The sequence below is a fragment of the Oreochromis niloticus genome, linkage group LG3 (genome assembly GCF_001858045.2).
Source record: "Oreochromis niloticus isolate F11D_XX linkage group LG3, O_niloticus_UMD_NMBU, whole genome shotgun sequence".
Classification (NCBI taxonomy): Eukaryota; Metazoa; Chordata; class Actinopteri; order Cichliformes; family Cichlidae; genus Oreochromis; species Oreochromis niloticus.
In genome coordinates this window covers 67,036,673-67,064,464 of record NC_031967.2, presented here as the reverse complement: position 1 = coordinate 67,064,464, position 27,792 = coordinate 67,036,673, and the positions used below count along the sequence as shown (strand labels likewise).

The window sequence follows — 27,792 nt, the reverse complement described above, 5'->3', positions numbered from 1 at the left end:
TGTTATACAAACTTTGGTTGTAAGATTCAGATAACTATTTAATAAAAGCTAAATATTTTATATGAGAGTAAGAAAGAAAAGTATTTCTTTGTGCCCCCCTTTCCCTGTTAATGCCCTACCTGGCCCACCGGCAACACTTTGCTAGACCCGCCCCTGCACAGTTACCAGCCGTCAGCTACACAAAAAAAGGATGCTGGTGTTATTTGTCTCTCAGAAACAGTTCATAACTTCCCTTCAACTCATTCATGTCACCTAAAGGGTAAACCTGTTTCTCCATCACCTGTTCAGCTCTGATGATTCAGTAAGGACATCTCCTGGTTTCATCTGCATGTTTCCCTCTCACCAGATAACCAAACCGACATCATGACCAGCAGCTTTACAGCTGTGGCTCCAGCAAACATCAGCTGATACTAGAAATTAATATTAAATAAATTCTAACAGCAGCTGATCAAGCTTAAACGTGCTGCTGTTGTTTAGCGCAACATCCGCTGGTTTCTTGTTTCTGGCGCAAAGTGGGCGATAAACAAACGAGAGAAAAGCCGATCAGCTGATCATTGATCAGTTTCATGATTGTATTAGCAACCGGAAAAGGGAGGGGGGGAGAATGAGAGAAGAGGTAGCTGTGCAGCGTAAAGACGCAGAATAACTCCAACTTTGTGTCTTTTTTTTTCAGTCTAGCTGATGTACGGAACAAATCGCGTTCCTTTTCACCTCAATACAGAACCTTTTTTTTTTTCGACCTCTTCGGCTGTAATGGGTCCAGCCCAGAGTTGATCGTGACCAATTGGCCAATCCACCACCTTTCATTATTACAAAAACAAAACAAAAAACAAAACAAAAACATTGGCCCATAAAAATGGAAATATCACCTTCAGCCCACCGGGCATTTGCTGCCTGCCATTTTGGAGGTCCTAGAAGAATAACTTTATAGTCTTGTGCATTCTAAATTAAGACATAAAATAATTAGAACACCCTACATTACACATTTGCACCATATTACAACACCATTATAGCAAATACCTGTGAACTGCCACAGGTTAATAAAAAAAGTTAAGGTTACCCTAAACCAGGAGTCCGCACCTGCAGCTCTGGAGCCACGTATGGCTCTTTAGTCCTTATACTGCAGCTTAAGTAAGTATTTGACTGGAGTGTATTTTATAAAATTAAAACATAAAAAAAATAAAATAACAAAATGAGATTTTATTATTTTTCATCGCTCAAAATAAGTGTCACACTCGCGGAAGCTGGTATACCTGGTATACCTGGTATACCTGGAGAATTTCAAGCCAAGATAGGTCAAGTATGGAGAAATGTAAGAAAAGAAAAATATCTGAAGAAAATATAACATTTAATGATGCTGGGCAGATTCAGAAATAGGCAAAATAAATATTTATGCAGATATTTTGCAAATATTTATTTTTCGTTTTTTAGTAGCATAGTGCTTTTTTTCAATTATTTTTTAAATTCAGGTCAAGGCTCCTCTACACGCTTCAAAAGCCCAAAGGCGATAAGGATGACAGCTCACAACAGTTTTTGTTTGCTAAATGGATAATATAAGTTCAGCTTTTTAATTAATTTAAAGAAGACCTTTAACTGGGTGTCTTTCTTTTTTGTTATAGTTTTTTAAGAGTTAAAAATGTGTCCATTACATGAATAAAATGTAATTTTATCTGTAGCACTTCATTGATTTCATAAGCAACACACTTTAGTTGTTTATACAAAGCATAAAGGTGAAAAGCAATATATACAGTGTTATCTTCATTTTAGATGTCAAAAAGTATTTGCAGCTCCCAGTGTTTTCTTTTCTGTGGAAAACGGGTCCAAATGACTCTTTAGGTGTTAAAGGTTGCAGACCCCTGCCCTAAACTAAATTTAAAAATTATACAAAAAGGCAGTTTTAAAGGAACACAAAATGGTTTAACAATTTAAATCTGTTCTGCAGCAACAGAGGGTGATCAAGCCATGAAGGCTAGTGCTCCTAATTCCTACAGGTGTTCCAACTTTTCTGAATTAGTTAGTCTGTCTGCATAAAAGCAGTGTTATAGCACACTGTGGTACCATATCTGTGTAAGCATCAGTTGAATAGTATTGTACTGCAGAAAGTTGTGTGTTGCTACAAAAAAAAAAAAAAGCAATTGACTAAGTAGATATTTTGAATCATCAAAATTTAAGATCTTTGGTTCATCACGCGGGATCTTCGTACGCCTTCAAGTAGGAGAAAGGATGGTTCCACAGTGTGTGACATCAACTGTCAGACATCGAGGAGGAAGTGTGATGGTCTGGTGCTGTTTTGCTGGATCCAGGGTCAATGATTCATGAAGACATTGTGTTTGCCAGCCCTGGCATAGACCCTCCCAGAGAGGCTGAGGAGTGTGATCCCCCTGTAGTTGGAACACACCCTCCGGTCCCCTTTCTTAAAGATGGAAACCACCACCCCGGTCTGCCAGTCTACTGCCCCTAATTTCCATGCAACATTGTAGAGGCATGTCAACCAAGACAGCCCTATATCATCCAAAGCCTTCAGAAACTCAGGGCATACCTCATCTGCCCCAGGGGCTCTGCCACCAGGGAGTCATTTAACTGCCTCGCTACCTCACTCCCAGAGATTGGCCGGTCATCCCCTTCATCCTCAGACTCTGCCTTCTCCATGGAAGACATGCCAGTGGGATTAAGAAGGTCCTCAAAGTATTCCTTCCACCACCCAACAATTTTCTCAGTCAAAGTCAGCAGCGCTCTACCCGCAGTATTCACAGTGCAGGTAGAACACCGCTTTCCTCTCCTGAGTTGCCTGATGGTTTGCCAGATTCTCTTTGAGGCAATCCGAAAGTCTTTTTCCATGGCCTCTCCAAACTCCTCCCAAAGAGTTTTTGCTTCAGCCACTGCCTGCTCTGCACACGCTAACCGAGCCTGACTTCTTCCTCAGCTTGATGGCTCCCCTCTCACCTCTACAGAAACCTGGTTGCAGCAGGATGATTATGTTAGTTTAAATGAATCAACACCCCCGAGTCATTCTAACTACCAGAAACCTCGAAGCACAGGCCGAGGGGGCGGTGTGGCAGCAATTTTTCACACCAGCCTATTAATTAACCAAAGACCAAGACAGACTTTTAATTCATTTGAAAGCCTGATGCTTAGCCTTGTCCACCCCAGCTGTAAAACTCAGAAACCAGTCTTACTTGTTATCATCTATCGTCCACCTGGGCCTTACACAGAGTTTCTCTCTGATTTCTCAGACTTTTTATCTGATTTAGTGCTCAGCTCAGATAAAATAATTATTGTGGGTAATTTTAACATCCATGTAGATGCTAAAAATGACAGCCTCAGCATGGCATTTAATCTGTTATTAGACTCAATTGGCTTCTCTCAAAATGTAAAAGAACCCACCCACCACTTTAATCACACTCTAGATCTTGTTTTAACATATGGCATAGAAACTGAACATTTAATAGTGTTTCCTGAAAACCCTCTGCTGTCTGATCATTTCCTGATAACATTTACATTTACAATAATTGATTACACAGCAGTGGAGAGTAGACTTTATCACAGTAGATGTCTTTCTGAAAGTGCTGTAACTAAGTTTAAGAATATAATCCACCCACTGTTATCATCTTCAATGCCCTGTACCAACATAGAGCAGAGCAGCTATCTGAACACTACTCCGACAGAGGTTGATTATCTTGTTAATAATTTTACCTCCTCACTACGTACGACTCTGGATACTGTAGCTCCTGTGAAAACTAAGGCCTCAAATCAGAAGTACCTGACTCCGTGGTATAATTCTCAAACACGTAGCCTAAAGCAGATAACTCGTAAGCTGGAGAGGAAATGGCGTGTCACAAATTTAGAGGATCATCATTTAGCCTGGAGAAATAGTTTGCTGCTTTATAAGAAAGCCCTCCGCAAAGCCAGAACATCTTACTATTCGTCACTGATTGAAGAAAATAAGAACAACCCCAGGTTTCTCTTCAGCACTGTAGCCAGGCTGACAAAAAGTCAGAGCTCTACTGAGCCAACAATCCCTTTAACGTTAACTAGTAATGACTTCATGAATTTCTTCACAAATAAAATTCTTCTCATTAGAGAAAAAATTACCAATAATCATCCCACAGATGTAATATTATCTACAGCTAGTTTTAGTACCATTGATGTTAAGTTAGACTCTTTTTCTCCAATTGATCTTTCTGAGTTAACTTCAATAATTAATTCCTCCAAACCATCAACGTGTCTTTTAGACCCCATTCCTACAAAACTGCTCAAAGAAGTCCTGCCATTAATTAATTCTTCGATCTTAAATATGATCAACCTATCTCTAATAATCGGCTATGTACCACAGGCCTTCAAGCTGGCTGTAGTTAAACCTTTACTTAAAAAGCCATCTCTAGACCCAGCTGTCTTAGCTAATTATAGGCCAATCTCCAACCTTCCTTTCATATCAAAAATCCTTGAAAGAGTAGTTGTCAAACAGCTAACAGATCATCTGCAGAGGAATGGCTTATTTGAAGCGTTTCAGTCAGGTTTCAGAGCTCATCACAGCACAGAAACAGCTTTAGTGAAGGTTACAAATGATCTTCTTATGGCCTCTGACAGTGGACTCATCTCTGTGCTTGTCCTGCTAGACCTTAGTGCTGCGTCCGATACTGTTGACCATAATATCCTATTAGAGCGATTAGAACATGCTGTAGGTATTAAAGGTACTGTGCTGCAGTGGTTTGTATCATATCTATCTAATAGACTCCAATTTGTACATGTAAATGGAGAGTCCTCTTCACACACTAAGGTCAATTATGGTGTTCCTCAGGGTTCGGTGCTAGGACCAATTCTATTTACATTATACATGCTTCCCTTAGGCAACATCATTAGAAGACATAGCATAAATTTTCACTGCTATGCAGATGACACGCAGCTCTATCTATCCATGAAGCCAGGTACACACACCAATTAGTTAAACTGCAGGAATGTCTTAAAGACATAAAGACCTGGATGGCCGCTAACTTTCTGCTTCTTAATTCAGATGAAACTGAGGTTATTGTACTCGGCCCTGAAAATCTTAGAAATATGGTATCTAAGCAGATTCTTACTCTGGATGGCATTACCTTGGCCTCCAGTAATGCTGTGAGGAACCTTGGAGTCATTTTTGACCAGGACATGTCCTTCAATGCACATATTAAACAAATATGTAAGACTGCTTTCTTCCATTTGCGCAACATCTCTAAAGTTAGAAATATCCTGTCTCAGAGTGATGCTGAAAAACTAGTTCATGCATTTATTACTTCCAGGCTGGACTACTGTAATTCTTTATTATCAGGATGTCCTAAAAACTCGCTGAAAAGTCTTCAGCTGATCCAAAATGCTGCAGCAAGAGTCCTGACAGGGACTAGAAAGAGAGAGCATATTTCTCCTGTTTTGGCTTCCCTTCATTGGCTTCCTGTTAAATCCAGAATTGAATTCAAAATCCTGCTCCTCACATACAAGGTCTTAAATAATCAGGCCCCATCTTATCTTAATGACCTTGTAGTACCATATCACCCCATTAGAGCACTTTGCTCTCACTCTGCAGGCCTACTTGTTGTTCCTAGAGTATTTAAAAGTAGAATGGGAGGGAGAGCCTTCAGTTTTCAGGCCCCTCTTCTGTGGAACCAGCTTCCAGTTTGGATTCAGGAGACAGACACTATCTCTACTTTCAAGATTACGCTTTCCTTTTTGCTAAAGCATATAGTTAGGGCTGGACCAGGTGACCCTGAATCCTCCCTTAGTTATGCTGCAATAGACGTAGGCTGCCGAGGATTCCCATGATGCATTGAGTTTTTCCTTTCCAGTCACCTTTCTCACTCACTATGTGTTAATAGACCTCTCTGCATCGAATCATATCTGTTATTAATCTCTGTCTCTCTTCCACAGCATGTCTTTATCCTGTTTTCCTTCTCTCACCCCAACCGGTCGCAGCAGATGGCCCCGCCCCTCCCTGAGCCTGGTTCTGCCGGAGGTTTCTTCCTGTTAAAAGGGAGTTTTTCCTTCCCACCATCGCCAAAGTGCTTGCTCATAGGGGGTCATATGATTGTTGGGTTTTTCACTGTATTTATTATTGTGCGATCTACTGTACAATATAAAGCGCCTTGAGGCGACTTTTGTTGTGATTTGGCGCTAAATAAATAAAATTGAATTGAATTGGTGCCCACCATTTGGTTCGAGGCTTACCACCATGACAGGTACCAACCATTTTGCGGCTGTAACTGCTTCGGAAATAGAGATGCCGAACATGGTCCATTCGGACAATGTCTCCAGGCTCCCTTGGAATGTTATTAAGCTCTACCGAAGGTGTGCGTTGAAGATCTCGCAGACCGGGGCCTCTGCTAGACGTTCCTGGCAAACCCTCACTGTATGTTTAGGCGTGCCAGGTCTGTCCAGCGTCCTCCCCACCACCTGATCCAACTCACAACCAGGTGGTGATCAGTTAACAGCTCAGCCCCTCTCTTTACCTGATTGTCCAGAATATATGGCCTTAGGTCTGATGATACGATTACAAAATTGATTATCGACCTGCGAGCTATAGGGTCCTGGCGCCACATGCACTTATGGACACTCTTATGTTCGAGCACGGTGTTCATTATGGCCAAGCTGTGGTTTACACAGAAGTCCAATAACAAAGCATCACTCAGGTTCAGATCCGGGAGGCCATTCCTCCCAATTGCACCCCTCCAGGTCTCGCTGTCGTTACCCACGTGGGCATTGAAGTCTCCCAGTAGGACAACAGAGTCCCCAGGTGGAGCACCCTCCAGCACCCCACCCAGGGACTCCAAAAAGGCTGGGTACTCTAAACCGCCACTCGGCGCATACACGAGACAATCAGGACCAGTGTTGGTCAAGTTACTTGAAAAAAGTAATCAATAACTAATTACTGATTACTTCCCTGAAAAAGTAATCCCGTTACTTTACTGATTACTTATTTTCAAAAGTAATTAATTACTTAGTTACTTAGTTACTTAGTTACTTTTTAAAAAGACGATTTACAACCTGAATAGGTGATAAAGCGATAGATCTTTCAGCCCAATTCTACTTTTTCTGCATAATCCATCATACAAAATGTAATCAAATGGAAACGTCTCTTTTTAAAACTTTAAACTTTAAACTTTAAATCTTTTAACATTATGCATCAAGCAAAAACTTAATTATATGCAACATTCTCTGACTGGAAGAAATTTGTTTAACATTTAAACCTATTTTCTGCACATTCCAGCACATAAAATAAAATATTTTTTTTGTATTTACACTCACTCTTTCAAATAGATGCAAGTAAAACACAGCAGAAAATAAATAAAATCAAAGACTAGCGGTCCTGTTGCTAGGAGGTTTACCCTGGTGCAGGTGTGCCGCAGCGGTCAGTGGAAGAATCCGCGAGTTTCTCTGTGAGTTTCACATTACAGTCGTAGCGCACTCGCTGCTTGCTTGGAAGTTTAGGGGTTTTTTTCGCTGTAAAAAGAAGTTTTCCTCCCACGCACAACGGACACTAATGTTTTTGTCACTTTTTATGGAATCAAACTCAAAATAAGGTCAGTACTTCCACGCTTTGAACGCTGCATGCTACACTCTCTCCCGCACTTGATGTAAGATTCAGATAATTATTTATTAAAAGCTAGACATTTTAAATGAGAATAAGAAAGAAAAGTATGTCTTTGTGCCCCCTTTTCCCTGTTCATGCCCTATCGGCCCCCCTGGCAAAACTTTGCTAGATCCGCCCCTGCACAGTTACCAGCCGTCAGCTACGTAGAAAAGGATCCTGGTGTAGAAAGTAATATTAAATAAATTCTAACAACAGCTTATCAAGGTTAAACGTGCTGCTGTTGTTCAGCCGCTGGTTTCCTCTTTCTGGTGCAAAGTGGGCCAAAAACAAACAAGAGAGACGGACTCGCGACAGAAAAGCTGATCAGCTGATCATTGATCAGTTTCACGATTGAAGTAGCAACAGGAGAGGGAGGGAGAGGCAGTCGCTCCATATATCGGTTGTTAAGCTTAACGTGAGAACGCTTTACAAACATTCAGAGATGAACTTACACACTTGCTTTACTTCTCTCTGGGATAACTTCCTTGGAGATAAAATACAGGATTGGTAGTGAGGCTCCAAATACACACAGCCGCTCTATCACGTGACGCATACTGCTGCGACGTTATGAGTCGAGTTACGCCGTGTCGCAAGTTTTGTGAGGTGCTTTTTTGATATTTATCGGATTACATTTTTTTATTTCTCTCCGATATCCGATCCAGTAATTTATGTCAGTATCGGACTGATACCGATACGTAATATCTGATCGGTCCATCTCTACTCTAAAGGCAGCTGGACTTCTGTTGGTTCTTAAAGAGACTTATCTGTAATCAGGAAAAAGCATAGAAAATTTGCTAATTTCTATAAATGAGCAAATAAAAGAAAAACAAAAACTTGATTATCTAAATTTGAGAACTATAAACCGCACAAAAAAAAATGTGTAGCTCCAAACAATGTTATATCATTTAAGACGTATTTGACAAATAAAAATCCAACAGAACAACACATATGTTTCACCACACACCTTATAAATTATACTGATCACATATTTCTGCAAACATTAAAGGGCATTAGTAATCATTAAATACACCTGGAAACTTACTGGTGCTCAGTGTGATAATCTGCTAGTATCCATGTTAGTGTTTAAAGTCCAACATCTCCCTCTAGTGGTCATATATGAACCATGTGTGAGGATGGTGTTAATGTAAAATGTGACTCATAGTGTTCCAGTCAGTCATCAGTGTGTCTCTGCACAGCTGTAATTAAAATGTGTTCAGAGGGCCTCAGTGTCTGAATGGTTCCAGTTCAGCTCCATAACAGCAGCGTCCCTGGTTTGATTCCTGTGTTTCAGCTCATATCTGCCTCTCTCACTGAGGGGGACGTCCACTATATGGGAATAGATTTTACTTTCGTTTTTTTCAGATTTTTATTTTCATCTGTGTGAATTTCTTGGGCATCAAAGATATAGAAAATGAATTACTGCAGTACCATGTGTGAAGCAAAAATAAAAAACATGAAATGAAATATAAGATATATTTCAGTTAATTTAAAACTGTGCTTTCTTACATGTTTCAGATTACAATAGACTTTTTATGTTCCCTCATGAAGGTTTGTTCTATTCTATCTTTTCATCAGAAGTAGTTTAAAGTATTTGTTTGGGTTGTTTTTTATCCACAAAAAGCCAATCCATTGTATTTTTTTAATAGTTGTCCCACGTAATATATTTGACCACAATGATAAGACAATCACCCACCACTGCGTATGAACCAATAGAAAGCTGGTGCTCAGAGGAAGAGGGCGGGCTTTACTTGGTGTCAGTGAGAGAAATGAAAAAAAGCTCAAATGAGTGAGAAGGACGATGAAGGAAACATCTGTGCTGTGTCTGCTCTGTAAGTAGAATCTCTGTGTTTGTTTGAATTCTTGTACTTTGACTGTCTGCTCTCCTGATAACTGATGATGGAGGAGAAGACATGAAAAACAAATCAGGCTGAATTCAAGTTCAAAACACCACGAGGACCAACTGCAGGTCTGAACTGACTCTTTATCTTTGCTCAGGAGTCGAGGAAACACAGCAGGCAGTGAAAAGCTCAAATCATTCACTCATTATATCAACACAGCTGCACAGTGAACACAAATATATCACTTTAATAATAAATATTTGGGGTATACCCTCAGTGTACTCAGTTCACATAAAGAGCTGCTTTTTAGATAAAGGTGGTGCAGTGGAGTTGTTCTTTATGTTCACCTCAAATCAACCTGAGTGTCATTTCTCTTTAGTTCTGATCTCACTGCTGAGCTGCACAACAAACCAAGGTCAGTAACCTTCTTCTGTCACAGTTTAAACCTGAGAAATGCTCACTGATATGACCTGACTGGGTTCAGGGTTCAGAATTAACTTGTTATATAACATAAGTCTACCAGATCATCATTTTTTTTTTTCATTTTAACCCTCACAGCTCGTCTGACTGTGAGTCCCAGCAGCTCTCAGTTCTTTAAAGGAGACTTTGTGTCTCTGAGCTGTGAGGAGGACGACAGCTCTGCTGGATGGACTCTGAGGAGAAACACAACGAACCTACAGAGGACTCAGTGTGGAGCTGGGTGGGGAGAACCAGCTGGTTTGACTAATTCTTCCTGTAACATGAGTTATGTCTTTCCACTGGACAGTGGAGTTTACTGGTGTGAGTCCAGAGAGGGTCCCATCAGTAACATGGTTAACCTGACAGTCACTGGTAAGCTGAGTGTGTGGAGTTAGTGTTGATGAAGCTGTGTGTAAATGGATGAAATGCTGTAGTTTGTCTCTGTGTTGAGGTGGATCAGTGATCCTGCAGAGTCCTGTCCTCCCTGTGATGGAGGGAGATGACGTCACTCTGCTCTGTAAAACAAAGACCACTCCCTCCAACCTCCCAGCTGCTTTCTATAAAGATGGCTCCCTCATCAGGAAGCAGCCTACAGGTCACATGACCATCCAGCATGTTTCCAGGTCTGATGAAGGCCTCTACAAGTGTAACATCAGCGGTCATGGAGAGTCTCCATCCAGCTGGATCACTGTCACAGGTGACACACTCACCTGTCTGTGTTTCTGCAGCTTTCAACATTCACAATGTGACGACAACTTAATGACTGTGTTTGCTTTATTTTAGACAAACACACCACCGCACCTCCACCTACATTCACACCTCCACCTACATCCACACTTCCTCCTGGTTCCACCTCCATCACTCTTCCTCCATCACTCTCTCCTGCTGTTCTCTCTGTGCTTTCATTTGTTGGATCAGTCTGTGTTGTGGTTCTACTGGTGTTACTGGTTCTGCTGGTGAGACGTTGTGGTCACAGGAAACATGAAGGTGAGACTCAGACCTTTCTGATCCAGCCACACTATGCTCCTCAACACTTTTTGCCCAAACAGTGTAGCTGAGTTTAGATATGCGTGACATGTGGAGGGACTTCTGAGTACGTTGCCACTTTAAATGAGGTCAGAGTTTCACAGAAAGATTGGCCGTCAACCCGGAAGAATGTACACCCTCTTTGACCTATCAGAATAGTTTCAGTATGAAGTCTGATGTTATAGCTAAGAAATACACATCAACAGCAAAGGGCAAAGGGATCAGATCAGAAACTGGCACTTCCTGACAGCTCTGTTCAATTAAAGTTAGACCTAATTCCATTAATTTAGACTGGAATTTCAAAAATATCTATCTCAGAGATGCAATACTACAATATGCAATACTATATGTGTTATTGTAAAAGTAAAACGAAAATTGAACACTTTTAATATTTTTTTTCCATAATTTCACATCTTAATCGTCTTAATAAAATACAGTATTCTGTCATGCGTAGAGTGTTGTTCATTGTGTGCTGGACTGTGTGATTGTAGTCTGTGGTTAACATGAGCTAACAGCTCTACAGTGGTTCAACATCCTGTTTAGGATTAAAAAAATAAAAAGCAACAAATAAAAAACTGCTGCAGGTGTGAAAACCTAGCTGAACAAAATTCTGTTTATCTTAGTATTTATAATTACACTGAATTTAAACGTTTTTTTTTTTTAATTTAATTAATTAGTGGTTTCTGACTTTCTGATATGATGATTCAATCTTTCTTATGAGTAGTCATCAGTTTTCTATATAAATGTTATTGTCAGTTATTTATTAATGAACCAAATGCTTTTTTTGTGTAAATATTACTGCAGCAGCCATTTCTATACAATCAGCTCAGCTGTATGACCTGCACTGATGTCTTCCATATGTGTTTCATTCTGCAGAGAGTGCTGAAGTCCACTCAGCAGTGACAACAGACAAGGTCACTTATAGACAAATTATCATCAACAAGAAACAAGAAAATTCAAATATGACAGGTAAAGCTGATCTTCTTCATCTCCATCATGTTCTGTTTTTACAACCAGATACTTTGGTTTACATCTGAGTTAGTAGGTCAATACATTATGTTTACTTTGTGGGTAGCATGCTAACATTTCCTAGTAAGCACGAAGCTGATGGGAATCTTAAAATCGTTATTGGTTCTTAGATTTTATTGGCTGCTTTTATAAAGTCCCCAAAATTTTAGAAATTAACAAGATAAATATTTTGTTCTTAAAGTTGTTCAAGTAAATAATTACAAGATCATCAGCCTTTTTTTTTATTCATTCCCTACTATTTCTGGGTCCAAATCGCACAGGCAGCAACCTACAGTTGAAGGAGAAATATATACAAATCAAGATAAAGGCATACAATAGAAAACAGATTTGCAAAGTGTTTTGAAGTAGTGCAAATAACTTGTTCTGAGTAGAGTTGGTGTGTGTGAGGGGCCTGAGTGATGAGGGTTATTTAGACCATGGCTCAGACTGGTGGGTGGGAACAGTGCGCTCTGGTGGATAGTGTTTGTTAAGAGTCCAAATGGCGCAGAGCAAGAACCTGCATTATGAGTTCATTTTATTAACAGGCTACCTAACACAGACTTTTAGGTGGCTGGAATTGAACCATACTCTAGAGTCTCCTAACTCTGGGATACTCTTTGTTCATTCTACTTTTGAGAACATGGAGCAAGTCCATTGTTCAATGACCTGGACAAAAACACATTGTCACATCTGAATCCATGGCTTGCTCAATAAGGCGACTTTCTGGGATCCCGTTGCAGACATCTTAAAAAGACGTATTTTCCTGGTTAAAATAAAACACACCTTAGGCATGGAAGGACCACCCAAAGGTCTTCCTATCAAAAGCCATTGTGTCAGATTTTTGAGCAATGTTGAAGAGGCATGTTCACTGAGACAGACCTATCTGAGCACTTCTGTACTGACCATAGAAAATCCTTTAACTCAGTACACTCTTGGCACTGTGTAATGTGCACATATGACATAACAGGAACTATAGAATAGTCCTGTAGAAGAAAACACTGGAGAACAACTCCTGAGCAGTTGCACAAGTCATGCAGAATATACCAAGGTTGTATACAGTCATCATCTTCCCCAATTTATTTCATTACAAAGAGGGGATGTGGAACGCTCTGTGATGCATCCATCAGAGTATAAATGTGTGTGAATGATGGATAGAAAGTACTTATGTAGAAAAAGCAAAGAAAAAATGTTTTTGTATGAGTGGGTGTGAATGGGTGAATGAAGCAACTTGTGTAAAGTACTCACAGTAGAAAAGTGCGATGTAACAACCAGTCCATTTACCATTACCAAATGGTTTCCAAGACAGGGAAGGTGATATGAACTGATGTACTGGAGTTGCCAGAAGGCATGCGAACAAACAGAATATGAATAAATAAGTCCTAAATATGTCCTACTTGTCATCAGATAACCCACTGGAATAACAAGCAGGCCACAAAAAGAGATAGTTCCCACTGATGTAAGACAAAAAAAACTGCTCACAATACACATAGGTGTCCACCAGCGAGTCCACCAAACATGCCCCAGAGATTATCCAGCACATAGCAGCAGGATGTAAGATGTGCTGAGAGATAGTACACTGAGAGGCATGACCAAGTTACTTGGACAATACACAGGGAATAGAAGTTCCCAAGTTCCAATGGGAGACACCACTAAAGGTGGTTGAGAACAACGGGGCAAAGGTTTTGTGAGACCTGATTCCAACCAATGATCGTTTTCAAGTGATTGTTGAAAACAGTCACTGTGCCGATGTGATAGATGTGGCAATCCCAGTGGATAGAAACATCAGGATGAAGGGCCATGAGAAAATAGAGGCATACCAAGGGCTAATAACACAGCTGGAGCAGATGTGGAAGATAAAGTCCACAGCGGCCAGAGTGGTAATACAAGCACTGGATGCATAACCCCTCCGTAGAGATGTAACCCCCCAAAATGTAGCTGTGGAAATATAATATAAATATGTAATATAAATGTAAGATGTTAAAAATCTGTGGTCAAAAAACGCCCACATTCATGTAACATCCTGTTTTGCATAAGACATCCTTCACCTGTATAGCATCAGCCCATATTTAATCGCGCGCGCGCGTGTGTGTGTGTGTGTGTGTGTGTATTAACAGCTAATCTATTGTTATATAAAATACTGACGTCATCACCTACTTATTTATTCATTGTTGTGATGAGCACTTGTGTCACAACAATGGTGAACAATCAAAACTGACTACAGCATGTGTTCATGACCCTGAAGGAAGGGTGTGTTCATCACATCAACTGTCAGTGATGTTTTAAGAGGAATCAAATATCTCAGAATTGTTTGGTTCACATGTGGCAGGTCAACAGGTTTTGGCACCACATTTGGCAGTGACTAATGGTGTACTCTCAACTTCAAGTCAACCTTACCTGGACAAAATTCCAGGTGTGTTGAGACTTTTAAGCAGCAATATAACTGAGCATTAAATGCCACAGTAGTGTTGACTGGGACTTAGTAAGCAACTTGTTAACAGGAATAATTCAATGTCTTGAGATGTCTGAGGAGACAAACTCTTGACACTTAACCCACTTTGATACAATGAATTATTTTGACTTCTTTCTGTATGTGAAACCACAGAAGCAACTTCCTGTTGTTGACACCGGTTAACTGTAGTCTGAGAGTGATGAGACCTTTTACCACAGTGTGTCCTGGTTTGGCTAACAGAAGTATTCATGTTGTGAGAACAAGTTTGCTTTGTGCACTGTGGTGAAGCGTCTCAGTTTGCATTAAAAGAAGATGGCAGTGTTGTGGTCGTCTGCCTGCCATGTTCACAGAAACACCCACCGATTCTTTCTGGTCAAATGTTTTTCAGCAGAGGTGGAAAAAAAAAACTGTGAAAACCCACACCTGTGTATAAAGGTTAACACTTAATATCTGAATAAACCAAAATAACAATGTGCTGCCACAGCTGTAGTGTAATACTAAAACAGCACCATTGTACATGCAATTATTTCTGTATGTTTCAGAAAGTGATTCAGCTGCCATCTACTCAGCAAAGAGAACAGAAACCATCAGTTATGGAGAAATAGCCGTCACACCAAAGAGGACCAGAGGTACAGCTGCTCTTTACCTTTAACTTTGGACACAGCTAAGTGAGCTGTATATTTCCAGACTGTTTTCAGTCTTTTTGCTAAGTTAATCTCAACTTAAATCAGGATATCAAACTGTTCATCTCTCAGAAAAGTGACTGTTTTTCTACTATTTTAAACAATTTGTTGAAAGTTCATAAAACATGAAATATAAGAGTTTCACATTTGTCTTGAGATATATCTCCCATTTTGTTTAAAGATAACTCAAAGCTGTCAGTTTTTATTTGGTAAATACATTTTTAGTCATAAAAGTCCAATGTCTGCTTATTCCTTGTTCCACGTGTGAATGTTCAAATCAAACATTAATTTCAAATAATCAGTTAAAAGTTCATACACTGACATAAACACCCCCACAGGCATTTCTTCTGTGCCAACCACTTTTCCACTCTTCATGTTATTAATAGTTGCCCTCACATCCTCATCACTGATTCTCTGCTCTTCCTGATTGAATAGCCCTCCTCCTTATTACAACCCACTTTTTGTAAATAATCAATGAAAATGACTGATGTGTTAAAAAATGGTTTGAAAGCAGTTGTTTTTTTTTCATTCACAACTACAAGGATCTATTGTGGTCATCATAGATAACATCTCACCATCTGTGGCTCACATTACTTGTGGTGTACCACAAGGTTCAATTTTAGGTCTTCTTTTATTTTCTGTTTACAAGTCACTTGGTCAAATGTTAAACACCCACATCTCATTTCACTGCTACACCAGTGTTCACCATTACAGTCTCAAGCCTCACCGACTGCTCACCAAGTGAACACAAACAGAAAAAGCGAGAGAGAGAAGCTAGAAGTATCAATTATATCTCTTTTTAATGGCATTTTATGCACATGACTAGCTAATTGCTAAAGATCTGTCTGTTTCAGGTTTGAGTTGAGTGTGAAATTTATTTAAGCAATTTAAGTGTGGACACTATGGAAGCTCTGTGATTTGTATCTGAACTGGTCCCCAGTAAAGACTGAACTGAGACTGTGTGTGATGCAGAGAGGTGGAGATTGGAGGTCTTGATTGAACTACAAAGCTTGTAATCATGTTTCCTGTTGTTTGAACTGTGTGTGTTTGTGTTCAGACTTAAAACCAGAGCCAGACGTCATCTACTCTTTACTGAAGTAGTCCACCAGTCCAATCACTGACGTCCAGCTGCTGGTCTCTAACTGGTCCCCCCAGCAGATCAGACCAGAGGACAATCAAATGTTACAAAGAAGTATATGTATAATATATTATATATCTTTTATTCAATTATGTAGCCCTAATGTGCTTCACAAAAAAAACACACATCCTATTTTAACTGGATGTTTGTATATACTTATACTTTATATGTACTTAAAATCAACAATGATAATATTAATAGGTTTATATGTCTTTAAGCTATAGTAATGGTGCTATTGTTCCCATGGTAGTGCTCTAGTTTCTGTCAGATTAATAAACCTTTGTTCTCATTTCTTTTCCTCGTGTGGTTCTGTGGGTTTCACCAAGGTGCAGATGGAAAATTTGACTTCTTCCAGTTTGGTTGTGGCTAACCAATACACGCCTCATTTCTCTGCAGAAAACAAAGAACAAGCATTAAACCGGAACAGCAGCAACATTCAGTTAATGTAACCTGCAAAGAAAGGATTAGTACTGAGAGTGTTTGAAGAGATTTGATACCTGTGTTTCCTCAGTCACACAGAAATTGGCTGATAAGGCAAAAACTAATTTTAAATAACTAATTTCATTTTTCTTAATTTTAGGCAGAAAAAAGAAACAGAAGAGAATTCTTTCAGCAGCTTCCTTAAAGTGAATCCTTGCATCTATCCATATTTTTGTAATTAATATAAATAAAAAAAATGTGAACTTCATAAAAATTATCAATACTTTTCATTGCTTTAGCAAAAACATTCAGACAAGGACAGCTGAGTAATTGGTGATAAATGACAAACATATGAACATGTGACCAAGAGTTCATCTCCTGAACCAAATGGTAAATGGACTGATTCTTATATAGAGCTTTTCTACTCTCCCAGAGTACTCAAAGCGCTGTATACAACATGCCTCATTCACCCATTCACACCCACTAATACAAGCACTTCTAAACTGAAGTTCAACTAATAAACATTCACACTCTGATGAACATATCAGAGGGCAAGTTGGGGATACTATCTTGCTCAAGGATATTTGGCATGCAGACTGGGGGAGCCAGGAATCGAACCACCAACCTTCCAATCAGTAGCTGATCTACTCTACCACCTGTAAGCGACCACATAAGCACAACCGGCACAGAGAAGTTTTAAACAACCACGAATCCTAATTTAAAGTCTGCTGCGACCTTTTGGTCAAACAGGTTATTACAACAGAGCTGCTGCTTTATGGCAGCTGTTAAACAAGTTGACATCAACCAATAGACCATCACCAATTTGCTATAGGTTTAGATGACATTTTACTCAAATGCTGAACAGCAATGAGGTGGAATAAACAGAACTGACAAGGCCATAAATACTGTTAATTGGAGAGAAAAAAGAGAGCAACATTCATGTTATTTTATCATCACCAATCTTATCCTAACTTCCTGAGAACCAGCTTGGCCTCTCTCCATGAGCTTTATGATGTAGTCACCTGAAATGGTTTTCACTTCACAGGTATGCCTTGTCAGGCTTCATTTGTGCAGTTTCTTGCTTTCTTAATGGGGTTGTGCCCATCAGTTGTGTTGTATAGAAGTCAGGTTGGTACACAGCTGACAGCCCTATTTGACAACTGTTAGAATTCATAGTATGGTAAGAACCAATCAGCTAAGTAAAGAGAAACCACAGTCCATCATTACTTGAACTGAAGGTCAGTCAATAGCTAAAATTTGAATATGTCCCCAAGTGCACTCGCAAAAACTTTGAAGCACTACGATGTAACTGTCTTACATGAGCACCGCCCCATGAAAGGAAGACAAAGAGTCACCTCTGCTGCTGAGGATAAATTCACCCAAGTCAATAGCAAGAAATTGCAAGTTAAAAGCACCTCAGATTAGAGCCCAGATAAATGCCACACAGAGTTCCAGTAGCAGACACATCGCTATATTCTTCTTTTGGCTCTCAGAGGAGGCGGACGCATCTTTCACCATCTCCTTCCCCTTATGCCAAATGGTAAATAGACTGGTTCTTTTCTACTCTATCTGAGCACTCAAAGTGCTTTACACAACTTGTTCATTCACCCAATCACACAAGCACTTTTTTTTGTGCTATCTAACCAATATTCATACACACATTCACAGTCCGCTGGATGTATCAGAGAGCATCCATTGGAGCATCCTTATCTTCCCTGCTTGCTACTTCTGTGTCCTTGTCTGGTCTCATCTGAGTCTAACCCTGAGAGAGCCTCTCATTATTGCTCTTGTTCTCTAAACCTAAAGAACTATGGATTTAATCAACTGGTGCCTGAATGCAATTGACACCCTCTTCCCAACAAGAAGCCTGGGTTCGGGAGAGCCCGAGTGTCCTGGAGGGACGATCCCTGCCAGATACACGATGGATGGGTGGCAGAAGTGGCATGTCGTGTGTCTAGTAGGACTGTCTATTGAGGACATTGAAGACATCTACCTATTTGGAATCATGGTAACGGGATTCTTGCTGATCGGAGCTGGCTCGGCCCTGGTTTATCAGAAATTGGTGGTTACAGCTGTTCAAAACTCCACAAAGCTGGCTGGTATGCTTGAAACTGTGGGAAAAGCTGTGAGTGCTCAGACTGTTCTTACTGAACGCGATATGGGAAAGATCTTGGAGGAGCTCACGGCTCTTAAATGGGTGACACAACAGGAGACCAGTGATGGACATTAGGAACAACTGTAAAATTGATGCAGTCTGTTCATCCTAAAACAACATTTACAACATATCTCATCTGGCTAGAGCCCCACCCCGAGGGCACCAGCTGAACGCTTGAAGAGCTGAATGCTCGAGATTGTAGTGTCCCAGATGCAGCTGTGCAGTCTGGAATATTCTCCCATGTTGCTTGTCTGTGTTTTATTGTGTTATGGTGTGATGATATCTGTGGTTTCTTTATGTGCTATGGAGTTTTTGTTTTCTCCTCATACTGACTCCCTCTTGGGGACCAGTATGAGGAGAATTTTTTTTTTTTCTCCTCGATTGCCCTTCTGTGTTACACATTTCACTGTTTTCCTTTTTGCTACCTACCCTGACCTGTCTCCCCAATGTGATATTTGTGTATTTTATGTACAGTCGGCAAGGTTTGTCATCTCAGTTGTGGGAAACTGCAACCAACAAATAAAGGCTATCACATCTCATCATCTCATCTCAACTGTTCAGAGGAGACTTTGGGAATCAGACCTTTTATGGTAAAATAGCTGCTCAAATACTGTGAAGGAAAAGCAACAAGGAGAAGAGATTCGCTTGGGCCAAGAAACACAAGGAATGGACATTAAACCAGTGGAAATCTCTGCTTTGATCTGATGAGTCCAAATTTGAGATCTTTGGTTCCACCCATTGTATCTTTGTGCAACACAGAAAAGGAACAGATGGTCTCTACATCCATGGTTCTCATCGTGAAGCATAGAGGAGGAGGAGGTGTGATGGCGTCTGGGGTGCTTTGCTGGTGACACTCTTTGGGATGTATTCAAAATTGAATGCGTACTGAACCAGTACGGCTACCACAGCATCCTGCAGCAACATGCCATCCCATCCAGTTTGTGTTTAGTTGCACAATCATTTATTTTTCAACAGGACAATGAACCCAAACACACCTCCAGGCTGTGTGAAGGCTATTTGACCAAGAAGGAGAGTGATGGAGTGCTGCACCTGATGGCCTGGCCTCCACTGTCATCTGACCTAAACCCATGGAGATGGTTTGGGATGAGCTGGACCACAGAGTGAAGGCAAAAGACTCAACAAGCGCTCAGCATCTCTGGGAACTCCTTCAAAGCAGTATTCAAAGCAAAGGGTGGCTGTTTTAAAGAATCTAAAATATAGAACTTTCTGAGTTATTTTGTTCACTACATAATTTCATATATGTTCATTCATAGTTTTGATGCCTTCAGTGAGACTCTACAATGTAAATAGTCATGAAAATTAAGAAAAAACATTAAATGAGGTGTGTCCAAACCTGATTGGTAGAGTATATCCTCTGTCATGGACAGTCATGGACATCTTTTTACTTATCTAAGTGATCCAACTAAGTCCTGATGTACTAAATGGAAGTAATTCCTGGGCTTTCCATCGATTTCTGAGTTTCTGTGTTTGTATGGCCTCTTTTAGCTCCGAAGAGGAAGAAAATTACAAAAAAAAGTTCAATGAGAAAATGATTTCTTCCTTGGTTCTCAGGAGGTTAACTGAATTGTTTTGTTTGTTTGTTTGTTTGTTTGTTTTTAATAAAAATGTTCTTCTGTTGCATTACAGCCAGGGAGGCCTAAAACTCTACAAGAAACTTCCAATGTACAGCTTTTAGTTTTAGTTTTTTTTTTTTAAACAACAAACGAAGGAAGTATAATGTTGTGGCATTTGAATACCAACATCTCCCTCTAGTGGCCATATATAAACCATGTGTGAGGATGGTGTTAATGTAAAATGTGAATCAAAGGCTACGTTCACACTGCAGGTCTTAATGCTCAATTCCGATTTTTTGATCAAATCCGATTTTTTTGTCTGCTTGTTCACACTACACATAAAATGCGACATCAAACGCGCTCTAGAGTGAACGCTAAAACCGGCCCGCATGCGCAAAAGAAGATGTCACACACAACGCGCTCTGTTTAGACCCAGAGCAAACAATATTGTTTGACTGATGGCCCTTAATATAAAGACTTCGGACTTTATGTTTCCAGATTTTTGCTTTAAGTTATATTGTTATTTACATAATAATGTAAATAACCTAATAATGATCCTTTTTGCTGTTTTAGAGGAGCGGTGCTTCAAAGGATAGTTGCAGATTTCTGTCAGAATCTGCAGAAAATACAGTAAAAATAAAATGTTCACATTTCTCCAACGTTGTCTTCCCAACAGTTTCACCGGATGGTAGGAAATCGTTCGCGATGTCCTATCGGGCTCTTCTCCGGCGCTGATAATTGGCGTCTGTCCTGTGTCAGTGACGTAAAAGACGGATTTAATGCGACTTGACTGTTCACACAGCAGTCGCTTTCTAAAACATCGGATACGTATCAGATTCAGTACCACATACGAAAGTGACCCAGATCGGATTTGAAAATATTGGATTTGTGCCGTTCACACTGTCATACCAAGATCGGATACGGGTCGCATAGGGGCGAAAAAATCGGATTTGATGCGCTTTCGCCTGCAGTGTGAACGTAGCCATAGTGTTCCAGTCAGTCATCAGTGTGTTATCTGCTCTCCTGATAACTGATGATGGAGGAGAAGACATGAAAAACAAATCAGGCTGAATTCAAGTTCAAAACACCACGAGGACCAACTGCAGGTCTGAACTGACTCTTTATCTTTGCTCAGGAGTCGAGGAAACACAGCAGGCAGTGAAAAGATCAAATCATTCACTCATTATATCAACACAGCTGCACAGTGGAGACGTGACTTTGTGGGATTTACTTCTTCAGTCGTTTGTTGTCCAAACTTCATTGAAACATGTTGCAGAGATTAGTTTGTGTGTTTGTCAGCTGCTTGTGTGGAGTTGTTCTTTATGTTCACCTCAAATCAACCTGAGTGTCATTTCTCTTTAGTTCTGATCTCACTGCTGAGCTGCACAACAAACCAAGGTCAGTAACAAAAGGTGCTGGTTAAAAAAAACTTGTCATTTAATCTCTTTAATATCCAGCATTTCATTAATTAAAAATAGTTTTGAAGCAATGTTACAATAGGTATGCACCTTCAAAAATGCAAATAACTTTTATTATTCATTTTACAGACATCGATTCAGCAGCAGCCTACCGTGCCGTGAGAACTGAAGATGCCAGTTATGAACAAACAACCATCAGAAGAAGGAGGCCCAGGTAGAGCTGGGGGATGTGACGATATATTTAGTGGAAAGGATACATAGAAGGATCCCCCTTTAAGTAGCACAGTAGCTCTTCTTGAAATACACAGTTACAGTAAAATTCAAGAAGGATTTAAAGTGTCAGCAGTAGCTCTGTGTACTGGTCCCCAGTAAAGTCTGAACTGGGACTTTGTGTGATGCAGAGAGGTGGAGATTGAAGGTCTTGATTGAAATACAAAGCTTGTAATCATGTTTCCTGTTGTTTGAACTGTGTGTGTTTGTGTTCAGACTTTAAACCAGAGCCAGACGTCGTCTACTCTTCACTGAAGTAGTCCACCAGTCCAACCACTGACGTCCTGCTGCTGGTCTCTAACTGGTCCCCCCAGCAGCTCAGACCAGAGGACATCTTATTGTATATTTTATTCTATTTTATTCTACTGTATATAGTATTTTATTTTATTCTATTCTGTACAGTTGTGTACTGTATTTATTCTTATTTTATTTTATTCTAATTTTTGCTTCATAACTTTTGCACTGTCCACTTCCTGCTGTGACAAAACAAATTTCCCACGTGTGGGACTAATAAAGGTTATCTTATCTTATCTTATCCACATTTTTTTTTTATTTCTTCCATAATTTTACTGTTATTCATATTTTATTTATGCATGTTCGATGCTTGTTTTCATAGATTTGATTTGGATTCTCCACGAGAATAATAAAACAAAGAATAAAGATAATAAAGCAGGGAGATCATTCAGTGGGTGAAACACACGGAAAAACTTTGGTACATGATGTGTACTGTATATTGTTTTCAGTTGTACTTATTCAAGAACATATGAGCATCGATGAGGTTTAACCTCATCTTTGTTTGACTAGTGTTTGTGGTTTAACCTAAACACTAAAAATTGAAGTGTTTTAGTGTCAGACTCAAACCAGACTTCCCTCTATATAACACTGCCTGAATCAGAGCTCCTCCTGTTAAAACACTCAGTGAAGCTTGAAATGGCCATGATGACTTTTCTCCCATCTACTGGTGAAACTGGGTGTTACATCAGAGCAGTTTCACTTTAAATATCCACCAGTTTGGGTCAAATTTTGAACAAGAGTTTCAGAAACTTCAAAGATGCCATGTTTTAATTCAGTTATGTGAAAAGACCTCTGTGTAGGTGTGACATATTGCTGAAAATATTATATAAATGGATAAATGTGAACCTAAATCTGAAGAGTTCACTGGATTGGACAGACAGATGTTCTGGTGTTGACAGAATCAACTTTTGGAGATACTGGTAAAGAAGTCTTAAAGAAAATGAACATCTAACCCAACATAAGGAGTATAAGAATAAGAAGTAACCCACAGCAAAAAATAGCCAGCTCAACTCCTATTAATTTTACAGACTAGTAAGATTTACACATTCGTTGCCTCTGTGGGAATCTTCCATCACTCTGAGGATTACCCACAAGTCTTTGACCTTCATAGTCAATGCAGGGTGACATTTGGATCAGTATGCGGTGCCATTGTCCCATTTAGCAGGATTTAACTTGAACTTTTTTTCTTTTTAACAATGTTACTAATACAGAAACATTATTGCTGAATATATATAAAAACATGTAGGAGAGTTGTGTTAATATATAAATACAAAAATTTAATCATATACTGCAGCTGTGGCGCAGAAGGTAAAGCACATTGTCTAATACTAATTAATAATTCTTTACATAATATCCTTAGGGATTAATAAATTATTCTGATTCTGATTCCAGTAATTTGATGATTTCTGGCTGCTCCGGTCTGATCCAGCCCAGATGCTGAATACTAAGTTGCTCTCTGTACATTCTCAGACACTGAAAGTTACAAAAACTTGTGAATGGGAAAATGTGGCATACTGAATAAATTGCTTTGAGTGTGCAGTGGGAAAGTCCTACCATTCCAGTGCAACTCTGCATAGCTGCAAGTGTAGTGTTTTTAATGTGACCTCATGGTGGCAGTGTTGTCTCTCTGTTACAATTGATTATGACAATAGATACTGTGGAATAAGTGTTCGAAAAAAAACCTTAAAAATAATGTATTATTCATTTGAAATTAAGTATTACATTATTGTTAAACTGACTGCTTCTTCTAACTTTTGGGCTTTTAATATGTTTCTCCTCAACACCACACAGAACATTTCTAACCTGTTTTCTTCAACATCTTTCTGGAGTGCAGGGAACTACTTCAGTGCTGCTATGCATGTAATCCCCATGTAATGTACAAAAACTTTGTTTTTTAAATGTATATTTCATTGTATCTCATATTATAGCTTCATAATGATTACAGGAGTCATTCATAATGACTCCTAACAGGCACTCGCAAATTTAATAATATCTCCCCAATCCTGGGACGTTTACACTTGTTACCAGTACATCGTAGAATCGACTTAAAGATTTTGCTGTCTTTGCGGTCTTTACCAACACTCGACATTTTTAAAACCCGGTTGAAAACACATTTGTACTCTCTAGCTTTTAATCTGACTAGTCTTTTATAGTAATTCTATGCTTGTTTACTTTTTTATCTCTACTATGTACAGCACTTTGGCTCAACCCATGTTGTTTTTAAGTATGGTTATAAATAAATTTTGTTTGTTTGGTTGTTTGTTTGTTTGTTTAAGTGAATGAGTGCTAGTGTTATAGAAAAATATAACTAAAATTAAACGAAATTTGATGACATCTTATGCCCACTTTCACTGATTTGAATGGTTTTAGTGTTAAGTCAAATGAAACCTTGTACATTGTAAGAGTCATAATTTATTTTGTCTACATTTGTATTGTGGTCACATCTTTGGTGTATTCAGTGAGTTAGAGTAGTTTAAACATCATTGACATATTAAGATTTTATCAGGAGCATACCACATATTTTTCAGAATGTCGAATAATTGCAATGTATAGTTGTTGTTAATTGCTAAATTTACAATTTAAATTCCAATATGTATATTATTGTTTCACTACAAGACAATATGAAAAACTTTACAAATTGTAATATGGATGGAATATGTAATATGAACAGAATAAGCTGATAGACTGTAATAATGTTTTAAAGTATTTTTGAGCTGTGAACATTTTTTGGAACATGTTTTTTGTTTTTCTGTGAAACAGGATTATGAAAGAAAATATTTCATACACACAAATAAAGCACTGGACAACACTCACAGAACAGCTTGACCTACATAACGAATGACATTTATTTATAAAATATTGGTCTAACAACAAGAAAATGTGAAGTGTTTAGCAGCTTTGCTCTGCTGTTAGCAAAGAGAGATTCAACTGTTTTAATAATATGAGTATCTACAGCAGCTCATACTCAGAAGTGAAGGAAGAAAATCAGATAAGAAATCAGAAATATAATTGTAGTGAAAAATTATTATTTATTTGTGCAACTGAGTCATGTCAGTTTGTTGGTTGTGGTTTCGACATGAGGAAAACCACATCAGGGGGCGCTGCAGCTCCCTCAGCATCCTCAGGTTTTGCTATAATTTCAAGTGTTTGCTGACTCTTTTAACTGTAAATGGTTTATTTTCTAGTGTTGATTCACTGCAAGCACAGAGGAACAAAGTGACCTTGTGACGTTGCTTCTATTGGTCACACTTTGCTCCTCGTCTCTTCTTTCCTGCTGAGTTTCATCACATTTGTCCTGATGTCGTTTAATTAACTAATCATGCTGACGTGTTTCAGTAGAGGAATAATAAACTGGGAAAAGAAGCAAAAATTTCAGTATCTGATTAATATCCAATTAATCATTTATTCCTTGATGAATTTACTTTTACTGAAGCTCATATGATGATATGCACTGACACACCCAGAGTCCAGCTGTACCAACAAACAAACACTGTCAGCTGAACCAGTCTGACCAGGATATACAAAACTGTGGCTTTTCTGAAATGTGACACTCTTTATGTGACTCACTTCACAACCACAAAACTGTTTTTACAGATTCCTTCAGATCTTTATAGAGGAAATGTCAACATTCAGAATACTTGGAAACAGAGTTTAACAAAGATTTTTAGTCCTGAAAATGTCATGTATGTATATCCTGAACTATAATTATGAGGGCACAAAATGATAGACATATTTTAACCAACACTGCTGTTTAGTGCAGGGGTATGTAATTCTGAATATATATGTAGTATTTAAAAACCTTTAATAAATGATTGTACAAATATCCTCAGCTGATTGTGAAGTGGTCAGGTGGGAGGTGCCGTCACAGATTTTCTGTCTGTGAGAACTTATTTACACAAACTTTGTACAGATGAAAGTAACAACACTGTTACATTCAACACTGTTGAGCAAAAGAGAAAGTAGTTACATTTGACTGCTCCTGGTCACATGATGACCCCACAGCAGTTAGTGCCCCTTATTCTGATTTGCAGAGTTTTACACCTGCTGCCCTTCCTGACAGTCCTAAAGTGATTTGTGTCTCCAGCCGGAATCAAACCAGCAACCTTTACTATTTATATTAACTGTTCTTCTTTTATTTATGTTCTTTTATTAGTGTCTATATTTGTTGGATACAAAGACACCTTTGACTTTTATTATTATCATTTTGTCATGAGACCCTTCATTCATCATTTATCTGAACTCTACACACACAGACAGTCTACAAAGTCTACACATCCACCTGTGCCAGAGAATTAACTTCCTGTTGCTGTCACCTCTCTGCTACTTTCGTTATGTTTGTTGTATTTGTTTGTCAAATACACGCTCAGATCCAGTGAGCTGAGTCAGTCCGGGAATGTGGTTGCCACAGTGATGCTATGAAGTCAAACTGGTCTAAGGTGTCGTATTAAACAGCTGACAAGGAAATACGGGTTAGATTGTTCACTGGGGCAGTTTAGTGCAGCAAGAGAACAAATCACTATCGTCAAAGTTTGTTTCCTTTCTTTTTTCTATTTGCTTTCAGTGGATAATTTTTCCATCCTGATGATCAGAAGAGTGTTTGAGGGTTTCAGAGATCCTTCAGAACAACAGTAAGTGTTTAAAATGACGTCTTTCAGTCTTTTAGATAATCTGACAGGTTGATGAAGTCTGTGAGCTTCAGTGGATTAACAGATTGTTCATGTTAATCCATCTGAACCAGGATTAAAGCTTCACTTTACTGGTTACAGATGAATGTTAGTGTGAAGCATCTGATTTACTGTTGGCTGGTTTCATCTGTGAAATCACATCATATGAAATTATTTCAATGTGTTTTATCATCGGTAGGTCTCTGCGACAGAATTAGTTTCCCAGCAGCGCTGGGCTGTCCAAATCCAAATCACGCACAAACAGTTTCCCACAGTTGGTTGTGTTTGAACCCATTTTGCACAGAGAGGCATTTCTTGAGAAATGTATTGATAGCAATGTTGAATATAATTACACAGGAAAGAACAACTACACATAAAATAATCACACCGTGAGTTTAGGTGTGTGTGGGGAGGGGGGGCATCTTTCTTGCAAAAACAAAAGGGGGGCCCAGCAAAAAATGTTTGGGAACCACTGTAATATACTAAGGTTGTATACGGCAGGTTGTATACGGCAATATGTGAAATTTTCCCAACCAACAATTGTGAGTCTAATAAATGACAATAGGTGATATATTTGTGCAGGTTACTCTTTGACACAGACTTGTTTGGAGGGAATATTTTACTTTCTTGTGTGTTTTAGTGTTAATATAACTACTTTTTTGGATTTTTTTCATTTATTTGAGATGCGATATATATATACTTTTTAATGTTCGCTGGAAGAGGAAGTTAGATTTTTTAATTTACGTTTTAAGTTTGTATTTGTTGTTTGGTTGAGGTGTAAGACAGATAAAGACTATAA

The 27,792-nt window shown here is 39.0% G+C and overlaps 1 protein-coding gene across 4 annotated transcripts in view; it reads left to right on the top strand.

Moving 5' to 3' along the window:
* LOC109199417 (programmed cell death 1 ligand 1) overlaps positions 1-27,792 on the top strand; it is a 198,748-nt gene that overhangs the window by 90,401 nt on the left and 80,555 nt on the right. For 3 of the 4 annotated variants that reach the window (XM_025905336.1, XM_025905335.1, XM_025905334.1), the window contains exon 1: positions 26,709-26,957. The gene's annotated coding sequence lies outside the window, so the exon portion shown is untranslated. Of the gene's footprint in view, positions 1-26,708; positions 26,958-27,792 lie in introns of those variants that run through there. The other variant, XM_025905333.1, reaches the window with a different exon arrangement.